Source organism: Neofelis nebulosa, chromosome 6, assembly GCF_028018385.1.
Source record: "Neofelis nebulosa isolate mNeoNeb1 chromosome 6, mNeoNeb1.pri, whole genome shotgun sequence".
Lineage (NCBI taxonomy): Eukaryota > Metazoa > Chordata > Mammalia > Carnivora > Felidae > Neofelis > Neofelis nebulosa.
Genome location: NC_080787.1, coordinates 46,193,886 through 46,208,895, shown reverse-complemented (window position 1 = coordinate 46,208,895; position 15,010 = coordinate 46,193,886). Strand labels below are relative to the sequence as shown.

General features: G+C 38.4%; 1 protein-coding gene across 1 annotated transcript in view; it reads left to right on the top strand.

Annotated features, from left to right (window-relative positions):
• Positions 1 to 1,444, top strand: part of SUPT3H (SPT3 homolog, SAGA and STAGA complex component) — a 546,620-nt gene extending 545,176 nt beyond the window's left edge. Inside the window, exon 13 of the mRNA XM_058736123.1 lies at positions 327 to 1,444. The gene's annotated coding sequence lies outside the window, so the exon portion shown is untranslated. The remainder of the gene's footprint in view (positions 1 to 326) is intronic.
• The last annotated feature ends 13,566 nt before the right edge of the window (positions 1,445 to 15,010 follow it).

The window sequence follows — 15,010 nt, the reverse complement described above, 5'->3', positions numbered from 1 at the left end:
TCCCTTCGTTTTATTCTACCTGATCTCCTTATAGTCCCAGAGAAGGAAGACTCAATGTACATTTCTCTCAGAAATATGACAGGTCTGTGTTTTTGTTGGTCTGGCGTATGTTTGTCTATCTTGAACAGTCTGACAGGTAATTATTTATAAAATCTGGTTTTGCCCAGTAAGTCCATATAATAACCTTTCACTTTTCATCATAAGCCAGTGAGCTGAATTTAGAATAAAACAAGGTCATTTATGTCTGTCCCAAACCAGCCTGGATGTCCCCATAATTGCTCAATATTAATATTTTTAATTCTTTTTTTTTTCTTTTCTACACTTAGGTTCTTTCTCTGACTCTTTCAGCAGCAGTGAATTTGAAGTAAAATAAAATTTTCTTAAGCAGCGAGTATAGAAAAAAATTTATAGGAGGAAAATCTCAGAAAATGTGACATCAATAAATTGTTCTCCCAAGATTAAAATGTTAGGTAAAATCAGAAAATGGTAAAGCAGAAGATGGTCTTCAAGATCGTTGAAAACAGCCACTCATTTTCCAGATGAAAATATGTAGCCTGGAGAAGGAAGTTGACTTTCCCAAGGTCACTCAGTAATAGCAGGGACAGACCAGAGACCAGAGATCCGTGGTCCCTAATTCTCAGGTTGCAGTTTCACTCCCCCATACTGGATTTGCATTAGATACTACCAGGATACATGGGGATTTTATGGCATGTTTATCTTAGATAATCACCTAAGTTTATTTTTTAAATGACACTAATTTGGACACATTCTAAAGCGTAAGTGTTGTATTAAAATCTTCTTCAAAGGGACTGTGGTATAATTAAATAATCTGTTATATGTCACTTATACATCAATTTTAAAAAAGTGGGGGAGGTCTGCAAGCAGGGGAGGGGGAATTAACATACTCGGAGCACCTACTTTGTGTCAGGAACTTTACCTCTGGTATTTCATTTATCTTCACAGTGACTTCATGAGGCTCACATCGGGCTCGATTCTAAATCAAATGTGAATACACAAAATAATTTGTTTTGTAGCCTTGTGTTTTGGAGATCAAATTTGAAAAAAATAAATAAAGCCAACATTAAGTAAAAATAGCCTCTCTTAGGGGAAATTGACACTGCCTCATAGATTCAAGGGTAAAGGAAATAGAAATATTTCTCCTTTCACCTAAATTTGGATGTGACTTTCCGAACATGCCGTTTTGAGACTATGTCATCAACCTTCCTGCCTTCACATATTGCAATAATTAAGATTCAAAAATAATGTTCCAGTTTTAGAACCGAGAGCTTTTATTTAAAAACCATCAGAAGCACAACTATTTTTTAAATGGTGCCTATACTCCTGTACCTGGGGAGAATTCTTCACTTATTACTGTTTGTCCTTTGTTTCTATAAAATAATAAACAACCCACATTTCATGCTTTTACCACGTAGAAGACAAATAAGCATAAGTGGTGATCCTTGGTCTGAAAGAAAACAAGTTTACTTGTCTAGAAATTACGAGGTTTAATTTTATGAAAAAATTTTATATAGTTCCCAAATCAGGTATTTCTTTCCAGTTCATCTAACCCCTTGTGTAAAACTGAATCACTACAGAGAAAGTACTCCCTCATCTGCCCTCCTGGAATTTAGATAGAACCTTCCCAGGTTGCATTTAAAATTCCGCCTTCAACCATGTATACATCTCATAAAATCTTTTACGGTTTCCTGTATGCTCTGGCTGAACATTTCATAGAACATAAACACTTCTGCAAATAATAGAAGGGCATCAAGTTGAATATGTCATGGCAGTGGCTCCCCCACAAAGCCGATTCTCCAGCCGTGCATTATTTCTTATTTTTATCTTCTTATTTGAAACCCAAGATGAAACTTGCTGTGCTCTTAGAGTACAGGGAAGGGGCGGGGAGGGGGGCGTGGAGGTAGGCAGGGGACTCCAGAAGTTTTAGTGGAGTTGTGTTCATTAAAGCAAAGGCTTTCTGCAGAGGGCATCAAGCCAAACTTCAACAACAAAACCATGCCTGCAGGGATTGGATGTAAATGTGATGGTTAAATAAGGGCCAGATGCCTTTAAAAACTCAAATATTAAAAAGGTCATATCTCTTCAAGTCAGCCTCTCATGTTGTGAGTGATACCGTAGCACTTTCAAAAAGCGAAAACAAAGAGACTTGCATCTGTTTTCTGGAACAAAATATCAAATATTCAAGCCATCGTAAGTCATGGGAGTTTGGGCAACTGAAGCATATTTAAAAACAATCCATTCCTAGAAAGTCACAAAAAACCCGCATACAACATTTCATCGTCGGAAACCACTAGAATTCTGTAGAGAGCGTTACACTCACGTTCCTTCTGCTCATCACCACCCAGTATTCACCATTCCCCCTTTTCCCACCAAAGGAAAATAAAAATAGAAAAAAATATAGGAAGAATCAAGATGACTACTTAACTTAATTTTACTTAAACCAGGTAACACTTTGCTTGCTATCAAAAATGTCGCTCACAGGGCGCCTGGGTGGCTCAGTCGGTTGAGCGTCCGACTTCAGCTCAGGTCACGATCTCGCGGTCCGTGAGTTCGAGCCCCACGTCGGGCTCTGGGCTGATGGCTCAGAGCCTGGATCCTGCTTCTGATTCTGTGTCTCCCTCTCTCTCTGCCCCTCCCCCGTTCATGCTCTGTCTCTCTCTGTCTCAAAAATAAACAAACGTTAAAAAAAAAAAAATGTCGCTCTGTCGTGTGGGCATTTTAATAAGGTTGACGTAATCATTACAGCACACCGCATGTCCTCCTGTGTACTGGCGCTCGGTGTGAGTTATCCCGTTAAATACAGCCCCTCTGTGAGGGAAGCTGAAAATGAGGAGGTTCATTGCCTTACGCAGGGGTTCCCAAGGTGGGGCGGGCCTTTGCACCCCATGCTTTCACCCCAAAGCTCGTGCCCCTCAGCACTGTTACAAAGCCTGGAATGTGCTTGAGTAAAGAGTTCTAATCATGTGTCAAAAAAGAGGTGCTGCTCCGAACCTAGAAGCGCTTCTCAGTACCAAAAGCTTGATTACAAGAAACGTTCTTTTTAACTTAATATTCCTCCTCTAAGGCCAAGTATTAGGTATATAATAGAATGTCACGTAATGGCTAATAGGCTGCAATTACACTGAATGACATTAAGTCCTCTGTAAGGCCTGAAACCCTAAGATAAATACATATGATCAAGGCACATACTAAGAATCCCTATAGAAATTATGAGAAAAACTTCCTCCAAGATCCATGTTTACAAAGCCTCTCCTTTATGAAGACCACATTTCTCCAGAAGGCTCTAATTACCTAGGCTACTATTTTATGCTTTCATAGAAGGTATGTATATCGTTCTAAAATAATCCCCATAGGGGAACCTGGGTTGCTCAGTCGGTTAAGCGTCTGACTCTTGATCTGCTCAGGTCACGATCTCACAGTTCGTAAGTTCAAGCCCCACGTCGGGCTCTGAGCTGACAGTGTGGAGCCTGCTTGGGATTCTCTCTCCCTCTGCCTGCCCCTCCCCTGGCTGGCTCTCTCGCTCTCTCTCTCCCCCTGTCTCTCAAAAATAAATAAACTTAAAAAAATTAAATTAATAAAATAAATAAAATTAAGATAAGATAAGATAAAATAAAATAAAATAAAATAAAATAAAATAAAATAAAATAAAATAAAATAATCCCCATCTTGTTTACATATGTTTGCAGTGGCAGATGCCTATGGCCGTCCCTTGGAACTTTATACAAATGCCCTTTTTAGGTTTCTGCTCATGAATTATGATGTAGTCATTGTTTCTCCTGGCCCAGGATTTCTGTGCATGCCCTTGGGGGGGAATAGTGGACAGGGACAGAGAAGAAAGTTGAAAGAAAGTTGCCGACCGTGATTTGAATTAGAAGTGATGCTTTTTTCCTCTCTCATCAGTAGTTAGCGGCTTCTTTAATTCAACCCTAGGTCTTCTCGGCCTCAGCTGGAGTCACTTGCTGACTTAGGACCTCTATGATTCCCCCTAGCGGGGCACCAGCCTGTGGCCCCGCCTACGTGAAGCTTTATCTTCTGAATGGCTTTGATTTACTTCTTCCGAAGCTGGTGTGAGGGGGGTGCGCTGGCTTGTCACGCTTTCAAAGGTTTGGCCTGTGCGGAGACAGGAAGCCCAGATGGACTTAGGCAGTTTGTCACTTACACAGCAGCATAGGCAAGTTCTGCATGGTGTCCATTTGCCATGTTCCGGAGGCACCGGATGACAGCAGACAGGAGCGGTGGGTGACTCACCATGGAGGAGCCAACTCCAAACTACAACCAAGCAGTTTTTTGGCTTGCCTCCGCACCCGAAAGGAGGTTGGGGTGGAAAGTCCCATATGCCTCCTCAGAACCAGAGAGGCGGATGAGAAACTCTCTGCGGTAGCTCGTGCCAAGACCAGCCATCTTGCCACATCCCTGGGATGGTCGCAGACTGCGATGGCACCTTGCCTTCATGACCTGTGTGGAGGCTGCAAGGTCACCAGGGTGTTTTCCCCCAAGGGATGTAGAACGTCATGTGGTTCTGTTCACGGTATGAAAAATAAACCTGGCTGCTCTTTCCTGGGTGTTCGTGGAAAACCTAGCTCCCGAGCTCTTTCCCAGAAAGGTTCCTGCCTGCCTCGGTGCATGCTACCCTCTGCTTCCTCTGAGCTCAGTGTTCTTTATACTTCCTATTTTGTGCCCCTGGTTACCTCTCTGTGTGCCTCATAGCCTGCACCAGATTAAGATTTTCTTGAGGGCAAGTCTTGAATTTGTTCCTCCTTGTAATCACCACATGCACTTATTAGCTATTCAATAAACATGTGCTGGTTGATTAGTAGGAAAGAAATAAGTCATTTAAACATAAGCACAGAGGGGCACCTGGGTGGCTCAGTCGGTTGAGTGCCCAACTCTTGGTTTCTGCTCAGTTCATGATCTCACAGCTTGTGGGTTCAAGCCCCGCATCGGGCTCCACACTGACAACATGAAACCTGCTTGGGATTCTCTCTCTCTAACCTTTTATTGATGCTTATTTGGCTGCAAATCTCATGAACTATAAATGATCATAGCATTTTTCTTATGGACAAATACAGTGTCTTGGAGAAACCAGAGCACTCCATGCATCAGGTTTATTGTGGCCTTTATGAGTGGGTTTGAGCCCCACGTCAGACTCTGTACTGACGGCTTAGAACCTGGAGCCTATTTCGGATTCTGTGTCTCCCTCTCTCTCTCTGCCCCTCCCCCGTTCTCTCTCTCTCTCTCTCTCTCCCTCTCAAAAGGAACATTAAAAACATTTTTTGAGCAAATATGAATATCTGTTTATCTTGAAAAGAGTGAGAGTTTTGTGAACTGGAAACAACAGTGTATCACCTAAGAGTATTATATGCTTACAATTAACGTGTCTGGGTTCTGGGGCGCCTGGGTGGCTCAGTCAGTTGATCATCGGACTTCGGCTCAGGTCATGATCTCGCGGCTCGTGAGTTTGAGCCCTGCATCAGGCTCTGTGCTGATAGCTCAGAGCCTGGAGCCTGCTTCAGGTTCTGTGTCTGCCTCTCTCTCTGTCCCTCCCCTCAAAAATAAATGAACATTAAAATGTCCGGGTTCTTCGTCTCCGTTATTCATTTGTTCATTCATTCGCTCAAAAAAAATTTTTTTTAGCACCCTTGAAAGCCAAATCATCAACATGGAGTCTACAATTCCCAAACAGTGAGGGACCTGTGGGAAACTGGAATTCTCGAAAGGAGCTTATGAGGCCACCTACATTAAATTATCTGTAGGTAAGAAGACATGTTTGGCCCATACAGGTGCCACTCCGTTTTACACATATATATATGTGCCAGTGTGATTTATAAAATTCATTTAAAAGTGATCCTGAAATGCTGGTAGATTCTTGACATGACATTTTTTTTTTTAACATTTATTTATTTTTGAGACTGAAAGCGCGAGCAGGGGAGGGGCAAAGAGAGAGGGAGACACAGAATCTGAAACAGGCTCCAGCTCTGAGCCATCAGCCCAGAGCCTGACGTGGGGCTCGAACTCACTGACCGTGAGATCATGACCTGAGCCGAAGTCGGCTGCTTAACCGACTGAGCCACCCAAGTGCCCCATTTGACATGACATATTGTTTCTCATGCAAGAGTTAACAAAAATACAAGTTATAGAGTGAATTTCTTTATGTTAAAAAAGTGATTCTCAAGCTCAAAAAAAAAAAAAAAGACAACTCTCGCTCTCTGTGCTTCCACCGTAACTTTGGTTGGGCTCCTCTGTCCTGTGGTGAGTAGCTTGTGCCTTCTGAAGATTTCGAGCTGCTTTAACTCAGATTTCAGTATTTTTTTCTGACATAAAGTATCACCTGAACTTTTTTTTATATGTCTTATTTTGGGAAAAATTTATGATCTTTTTTAACATTAGGAAGTTTTGCTTTTCCTGACATTTTATTGCTTTGCGTATTTGAAACGTTTCAATCCCAGACAATAAATATTACGTGGTTATTGTTTTCATATGGATAGGCTATTTCCTCCTGGCTTTTCTGACCCCTTTTCCCAGCTAATAATACTCAAAAATTTATTAATAGTACACTATGCCATTCAGCTTTTTCAGAATCATGGATAATGAACGTTCAAAGAGGGACAGGCCTCAAAGAGGAGGGGTCATAGTACTTAAAGTAAATTGAGGCATGTAGTTTTCTTTTAGTTGGATTTCAAATGTTTCCTGTTCAGGTGAAATGAAGATTGTATTCATTCTGTAAATCATTTTTATAAATTATCATAACCAGTTACTGCATTAAATGGTATCTTTTTCTATCATTATTATGGAAGCTAAACAGAGCTCAACAGAGTAGGTGGATGTTAGCCAAGTACAGCATGAGTGCTAGGTGTTTAAAAGCACCCACTTTGAAAGCTATCCTCACGGTTCCCTCACCTTCTTCGCTTCTTTTCTCAAATATCACTTTCGGGTTGCGCCTGGGTGCCTCGGTCAGTTAAGCTTCTGACTCTTGATTTCGGCTCAGGTCATGATCTCAGGGTTGTGAGATCGAGCCCTGCATCAGGCTCTGTGCTGAGAATGGGGTCTGCTTAGGATTCTTCCTGTCTGTTCCTCCCCACTTGCAGGCTTGCTCTCTCATAAAAATAAAAATAATAAGAATAAGAATAACACTTTCGCAATAAGGCCTTCTCTGACTACCTTTTAAATATTGAAACCCCAGCCTCTGCCCTAGCACCCTATATCCCCCTTCCCTGCTTTCTTTTGTCATTCTAACACTTGCGTCCCGTTTCATATACTCATTTTGTCTCATTTATTGTCTCCTCCCTCTAGAATGCAGATTGTCCTCTGCTGTATCCCCGGCACTTAGACCAGAGCCTGATGCATAATGCATGCTCCGCCAGTGTTTTACTAAATGAATGAATGACTGATCAGTCTTTAATTCTGCAAATTCTTGCAACGCCATTCCCACGTGATCGCACCCTGGTTCTTCTCCAGGCTTGCACGGTTTCTTTCTCATTTCTGGCCTGCCTTGTCCTTTACTCAGCGTCCCCCTGACTTTCCAAAGTCCTCTGAGCTTCATTTGTGTTCCTCGACACAAGTTTTACAAGTGCTTTTACAGGGGATCCTGGGTGGCTCAGTCAGTTAAGCATCCAGCTTCAGCTCAGGTCATGACCTCATGGTCTGTGGCTTTAGGCCCCATATCAGGCTCTGTGCTGACAGCTCAGAACCTGGAGCCTGCTTTGGATCGTGTGTCTCCCTCTCTCTCTGCCTCTCCCCCACTTGCACTCTGTCTCTCAAATAAACATTTTTTTTTTAAACGTAAAGTGTTTTTACATATTAGTACTTCCCAATCACAGAGCATTTTCAACAGAATAAGAAATTTGGCCACCGCAAGCAAGAATGAATTACAATGTTTGGTTAGGTTTTCGTGATGTCTTCTAAAACTTTTCATGAATGTCTTCTAAAATTTTTTGATATATTTCTTTGATATATTTCACTGTGTATTCAAATTTTCCTTTTCCCACAACTCCAGGTTCGCAAATTTTTGTAGTGTATTATTACCCCATATATTGCTGTAGTTTTTTTAAACAGGGCACATAGAATATATTTATTTTTCTTAAAAACAAATTAGTTGAATGCAGTATCATTTACATACAGTAATAACCCCTTTTTAGATAGACAGTACAACTCAGTGACTTTTGACAAACCCAGCTGTGTAACCACCACCACAATCAAGATACATTAATGCCAAAAAACTGTCTCATGTTCCTTTGTAATCAATCCCTACCCATCACTCCTGGCAACCACTGATCTGATTTCTGTCTCTATATTTTTAAATTTTCTGGAATAGTATATAAAATTGTATAATGCTAAATGAATTTAAATGGTTTTTGTGCCTGACTTCTTTCATTTAGCATAATGCTTTTTAGACTCCTTCGTGTTGTGTTTATCTGTAGTTTATTTCCTTTTATTGCTGAGTAATATTCCATTTGTTTGGTTCCACGAGTTTTTTTAACCATGTACTGAGTGAACATTTTGATTGTTTCCAATTTCTAACTATTAAGAATAAATCCACTATTGGGGCGCCTGGGTGGCTCAGTCGGTTAAGCAGCCGACTTCGGCTCAGGTCACGATCTCGCGGTCCGTGAGTTTGAGCCCCGCGTCGGGCTCTGTGCTGACCGCTCAGAGCCTGGAGCCTGCTTCATGTTCTGTGTCTCCCTCTCTCTCTGCCCCTCCCCTGTTCATGCTCTGTCTCTCTCTGTCTCAAAAATAAATAAATGTTAAAAAAAAAAAATTAAAAAAAAAAAAAGAATAAATCCACTATGAACATGGATGGACAGACCTTTTTTGTGGATTTGTGTGTTCATTTATATTGGGTAAACACCTAGGAGTGGAATTACTGGGTCATATGGTAAGTAAATATTTAATATTGTAAGAAAATATTTAATTTTCTAAGAAAGTGTTTTCCAAAGCGGCTGAACCGTTGGGCCCTCCCACCAGAAATGGGAGATTTCTAGTTGCTCTTTATCTTTGCCAGCATTTGAAATGATCCATTTTGTTGTTTGTTTTGTTTTAATTTGAAGCCATTCTGATAGGTAGACATTGGTATCTCACTGCTTTTACTTTGCTTTTCTGTGATGACAAATGATATTCATGTGCTCATCTGCCGTCTGTATCTTTTCAAATCTTTTGTCCATTTAAAAAATGTTGGTTGGGGCGCCTGGGTGGCTCAGTCGGTTAAGCGTCTGACTTCAGCTCAGGTCACGATCTCGCGGTCCGTGAGTTCGAGCCCCGTGTCAGGCTCTGGGCTGATGGCTCAGAGCCTGGAGCCTGTTTCAGATTCTGTGTCTCCCTCTCTCTCTGCCCCTCCCCCATTCATGGTCTGCCTCTCTCTGTCCCAAAAATAAATAAACGTTAAAATAAATAAATAAATAAATAAAATGTTGGTTGTTTTGTCTTATTAAAATATGAGTTAATTTTATGGCCTAAATACAGAAATGTGTTTTCCGCATATTTTCTCTAAGTCTGGGGCTTGACTTTTCTTCAAGTATCTTTGGAAGAGCTGGAATTTTTAATTTTGAAGAAGTCCATTTTATTGGTTTTTATTCTTTTATGGCTCATACTCTTTGTCTTATCTAATAAATTTTTATCTAACCCAAGCTTACAAAGGTTTTCTTCTATGTTTTCTTCTTCATATTTTAAATTTTAACTTTTATGTTTAGGTCTTTGATTCATTTTGAGTTTATTTTTATATATGATGCAAAGTAAGGGTTGAGGTTCTCTTTTTTTCTTTCTTTCTGCATGTGGATGTGTGATTGTTCCAACACTATTTGTTAAGAAGATTACCCTTTCTTCATTGATTTATCTTGACATATTTATCTCAAATCAATTGACCATATATTACAGACCATGGGTCTATGTTGGGATTCTATTTTGTTCCATTGATCTATATGCTTATCCTTATGCCAGTACCTGACTGTCTTAATTACTAAGTCATGAAATCAGGTCTTAAGAATCCTTGAGCTTTTTCTTCTTCAATTTTTTTTTTTTTTTTTTTTTTTTTTTACTCTGGCTCCTTTGCTTTTCAATATTTCTACAAAACATGTTCTGGGATTTTGACTGGAACTGCTTTGAACCTATAGCTCAATTTGTGGAAAATTGACAATGGTGTTAAGCCTTCTAACTGATGAATATGGTCTAACTTTTCATTTTCTTAGGTCTTTTCTAGTTTCCCTCATCAGTGTTTAATAATTTTCAGGATATAAATCTAGTACATATTTTGTTAGATTTATCCATGAATATTTTATGTTTGATGCTGTAAGATTTTTTTTTTAATTTTTATTTTCTGGTTCATTGCTAATATCTAGCAATAAAATCAATTTTTGTATATGCATGTTTTAACCTGCAAGTTTGTTGATCTCACTTATTAGCTCTAATAGCTTGTTGTTTTATTTTGTGTCTTTTTGGAATTTTCTACATAGATAATCATGTTATTTACAAATAAAGACAGTTTATTTCTTTCTAATCCATATTCTTTTTATTTCTTCTTGTCTTATTGCAGTCAGTAGTATCTCAGTACAATGTTGTATAGGAGTGATAAAAACAGACATCCTTGTCTTTTTCCGAATTTAATAGGGAAAATACTCAGTTTTTTACCATTACATATGATGTTAACCTCTTTGGAAAAATCTTTGGCAATATTTCCTTTCCTTTTTCCTGGTTTTATGGGGAACTCTTAGTTTGCTGGGTATGTTAATAATGAATAGATGTTGAATTTTATCATTATTTTTCTGCATCCTTGGAGATCATATAGTTCTTCTTTTTATGATGGTACGTTACATGGATTGATTTTTAAATGTTTCATTACTAGGATAAAAGCCACTTGGTCATGATGTATTAATCTCATATCTCACTGGACTTGATTTGGTAGTATTTTATACATTAAGTATTTTTGTATCTGTGTTCATGAATGATATTGGTCTGAAATTTTCTTGTAATGTCTTTTTTTACTTTCTGGAATAGTTTCTATAGAATTATTATTATTGTTGTTGTTATTGTTATTGTTATTATTATTTTAAGATTAGAGGAACTCACCAGTGAGCCTACTGGAGACTGAAGTTTTCAGTGTAGGAAAGTCTTTAGCTATGAGTAACCTTAGATGTAAAGCTCTTTGAGTTTCTGTCTCTTCTTGAGAGAACTTTGGTAGTTTATTTCTTTCAAGGTCATTTGTCCTTCATCTAAGTTAACATATTTTGTTTTAATATGAAATTTATTGTCAGATTGGTTTCCATACAGCACCCAGTGCTCATCGCAACAGGTGCCCTCCTCAATGCCCATCACCCACCCTCCCCTCCCTCCCACCCCCCATCAATCCTCAGTTTATTCGCAGTTTTTAAGAGTCTCTTATTGTTTGGCTCTCTCCCTCTCTAACTTTTTTTTTCCCTTCCCCTCCCCCATGGTCTTCTGTTAAGTTTCTCAGGATCCACATATTTATTGGCAGAAAGGTATGTATGAAATTCCCTTATTATTCTTTACATATCTGTAGCCTATATGGTGATGCCTCTCTTTTTAATTCCTGATACTGATAATTTGTTTTTGTTTTTGTTTTTTCCTCAATATGTCTGAATAGAGTTTATCAATTGTACTTATTTTTCAAAAAAGCAGCCTTCAGAGGTGCCTGGGTGGCTCAGTCGGTTAAGCGTCTGACTCTTGGTTTTAGCTCAGGTCATTACCTCCTGGTTCATGAGTTTGAGCCCCTGCATCAGGCTATCTGCTGTCAGCACAGGGCCTGTTTCAGATCGTCTGAGCCTCTTGCTCTCTCTGTCTGCCCTTCCCCGACTTGTGCTCTCTTTGCGTATATCTCAAAATAAATAAATAAACTTTAAAAAAAAGCAGCCTTTGGTGTCATTGATTTTTCTCTTTTTCTTTTCTTTTTATTTATTTATTTATTTATTTATTTTGCTGTTTTCAGTGTCATTTTGCTTTTATCTTCGTTATTTTCTTCTTTCTGCTACTTTGGGTTTAATTCATTCTTCTTCCTTTTTTTCTTTTTTTTTTTTTTTTTATTTATTTGAGATCTTTCTTTTCTATAAGCATTTGATGCCATCTCCTTCCCCCTAAACACCGCTTTAGCTATATCTCAAAAGCTTTGATGTGTTGTTTTCATTTTCATTCAATTCAGAATATTTCCTAATTTCCTGTCTGATTTTGTCTTTGACCCATGGCCGCTTTAGAAAGGTGTTCATTAGTTTCCAAATATTTGAGAATATTTTAGGTATCTTTCTGTTACTAAATTTTAGTTTAATTTAATTTAATTTTTTTTAATTTTTTTTTTTAACGTTTATTTATTTTTGAGACAGAGAGAGACAGAGCATGAACGGGGGAAGGTCAGAGAGGGAGACACAGAATCCGAAACAGGCTCCAGGCTCTGAGCAGTCAGCACAGAGCCCGACGCGGGGCTCAAACTCACGGACCGCGAGATCGTGACCTGAGCCGAAGTCGGACGCTTAACCGACTGAGCCACCCAGGCGCCCCTTTAGTTTAATTTTATAATGGAGAAGATACTTGATACGATTACAGTTCTTTTAATTTTGTCAAGGTTTGTTTTATGGCGCCGAATATGTACATTTGCACTTGAAAAACGTGTATTCTGCGGTTGTTGGGTGTAGTGTTCTATAAATGTCAATCAGGTCAAGTTGATGGATAGTGTCCATTTTTTCTATACACTTGCTGGCTTTTTACTTTTTAAATAATAAATTACTCAGAGAGGAATGTTGAGGTTGTCAACTGAAATTGTGGCTTTGTCTATTTCTCTTTTAAGTCTTATTAGATTTTGTTTAGTGTATGTATGTTCAAGTTCTATTCTTAGTTGCATATACAGTTTAGAATGACATGTTGTCTTGATTAATTGTCCCCTTTAGCATTATATAATGTCCTCTTTTCCTCAGCAATGTTTCATCTTCCAAAGTTTACTTGGTCTGATATTATTAAATTTACTTCTCTTTTTTCATTGTTTATATGGTATATATGTTAATATCCTCTTACTTTTAATGTAGCTATTTCTTTATATTTAAAATGTCTTCTCATTGACAGTCTATAATTAGGTCTTGGTTTTTCACTCAGTTTTATAATCTCAGCCTTTTTGTTGAGGTGTTTAGACTATTTACATTTAATTATTGATATGGTTGCATTTAAATTCACAATCTTGTCCTCATCATAACTGTTTAACTTACTAATTTGTGTTCTTTGATTGTAACTTATTTTTATCACTGTAACTCCTTAACATGTTCTTTATAATTCTCTTTAATTACCTAAAATATATACACTTATTGCAAACAAACAAAAACCTAAAAGACTCAGAAAACCACAAAAAATACAATTAGAATTATCCACAGCCCTTTGATACTGAGATTAAACATTGTTAACATTTTAATACACCTACGCACAAAATGCATTCACATAGTACATACTTCTTTGTAGCCTATTATAACACTTTCTATGCCATTTTTTTAACTGCAGAATATTTCATACTATGGCCGATTTACTATTACCTTAATTATATCCTATTTTTGGACATTGTGATTTTCCCAAAGTTTTATCATTATAAATGTACATTATTTTATGTACATATCATATTATTTCCTTTGTCTTTTGGCTTCTGTGATTTTGGTTGTCATCATTATTGGTGTCCCCTGTGAAAGTAATGTGTCTACTTTTCTCTGGCTACTTTGAGATTTTATTTTATTTTCAGCACTTGCATTATGATATGCTTGCATGTAGTTTTCTTTGTATCTTTTTTTTTGAGTTTGTAGAATGCCTTGAATCTGTGGCTTGACATCTTTCATCAATTTTTTAACATTCTCAACTACTTTTCTTCAAATATTTTTTCTTGTCTTCTAGGACTTTAATTACATGTACGTCAGACTTTTTCACCATATATAATATGTCTCCTTGGTCCTTTTTTGTACTTCCCATCTCTTTATCTCTGTTTCAATCTGGTGTTTACTGACCCATCTTGTCTTTATTAATCTTCTCTTTTGCTGCATCTGACATTCTATTAAACAAAGACTCTTAAATACAGAGAACAAAGTGGTGGTTGCAAGAGGGGAAGTGGGTGGGGAAATGAGTAAAATAGATAAAGGGGATTAAGAAGTACAGACTTCAGGAGTGTCTGGGTGACTCCGCCTGTTAACTGTCCCAACTCTTGATTTCAACTCAGGTCATGATCTTACAGTTCATGAGATTGAGCTGAAAGCACAGAGCCTACTTGGGATTCTCTCTCTCCCTCTCTCTGTCTCTCTCTCTCCAAATAAATAAATAAACAACAAAAAAGTACAGACTTCTAGTTATAAAATAAATAAGTCATGAAGATGATAAGCCCATGTATTGAATTTTTAATTTCAGTTCTTTTTTATTTTTCACCTACATAATCACCATTTAATTCTTTAAAAAAAAAAAAAAAGTTCTAGTTGAAGTCCCTTTCCTTACACCAGTGTCTGGGTAGCTTATGTATCTATTTCTGTTGTCTGGATTTTTTTTCTCTTGGTTTTCAGTCATTTGGTTCTGTATCCTTCTATGCCTAGGAGTTTCCTTATTGAATGGCAGACATTGTATATGAAAAAACATGGAAGCTCTGGATGATTTCTTCCAGAGAGGATTTCATTTCTGATAGGCAGTTGGGGGTGTAGTCAGATCAAGGTTGATCTATTTCTGCTTTGCCCTTATCCATAGAAAGTATCTCTAGGGCCTCAGCTGAAAGTCTGTGGTGTTTACCAGACCCCTTCAACTTTGGTGAGCTCTGAAATCCAGCCTCCAACTCCCGACGACCCATAAAGTGGATGAAATTTCTGCTCACCTCCTTAGCCTTCCAGTTCCCACTTTCACCCACACATGTGCAACTTTGGGGATGACATGTATTTCAAGGGGAAACTGCATGCATAATTATAGGTTTAGTTCTCTGCAGTTTCCTCCTGTCTGAGATCTCAGTCCCTCAGCTATTGGCAGCCCTATGCTCCAACCTGTGGCTCAGTAA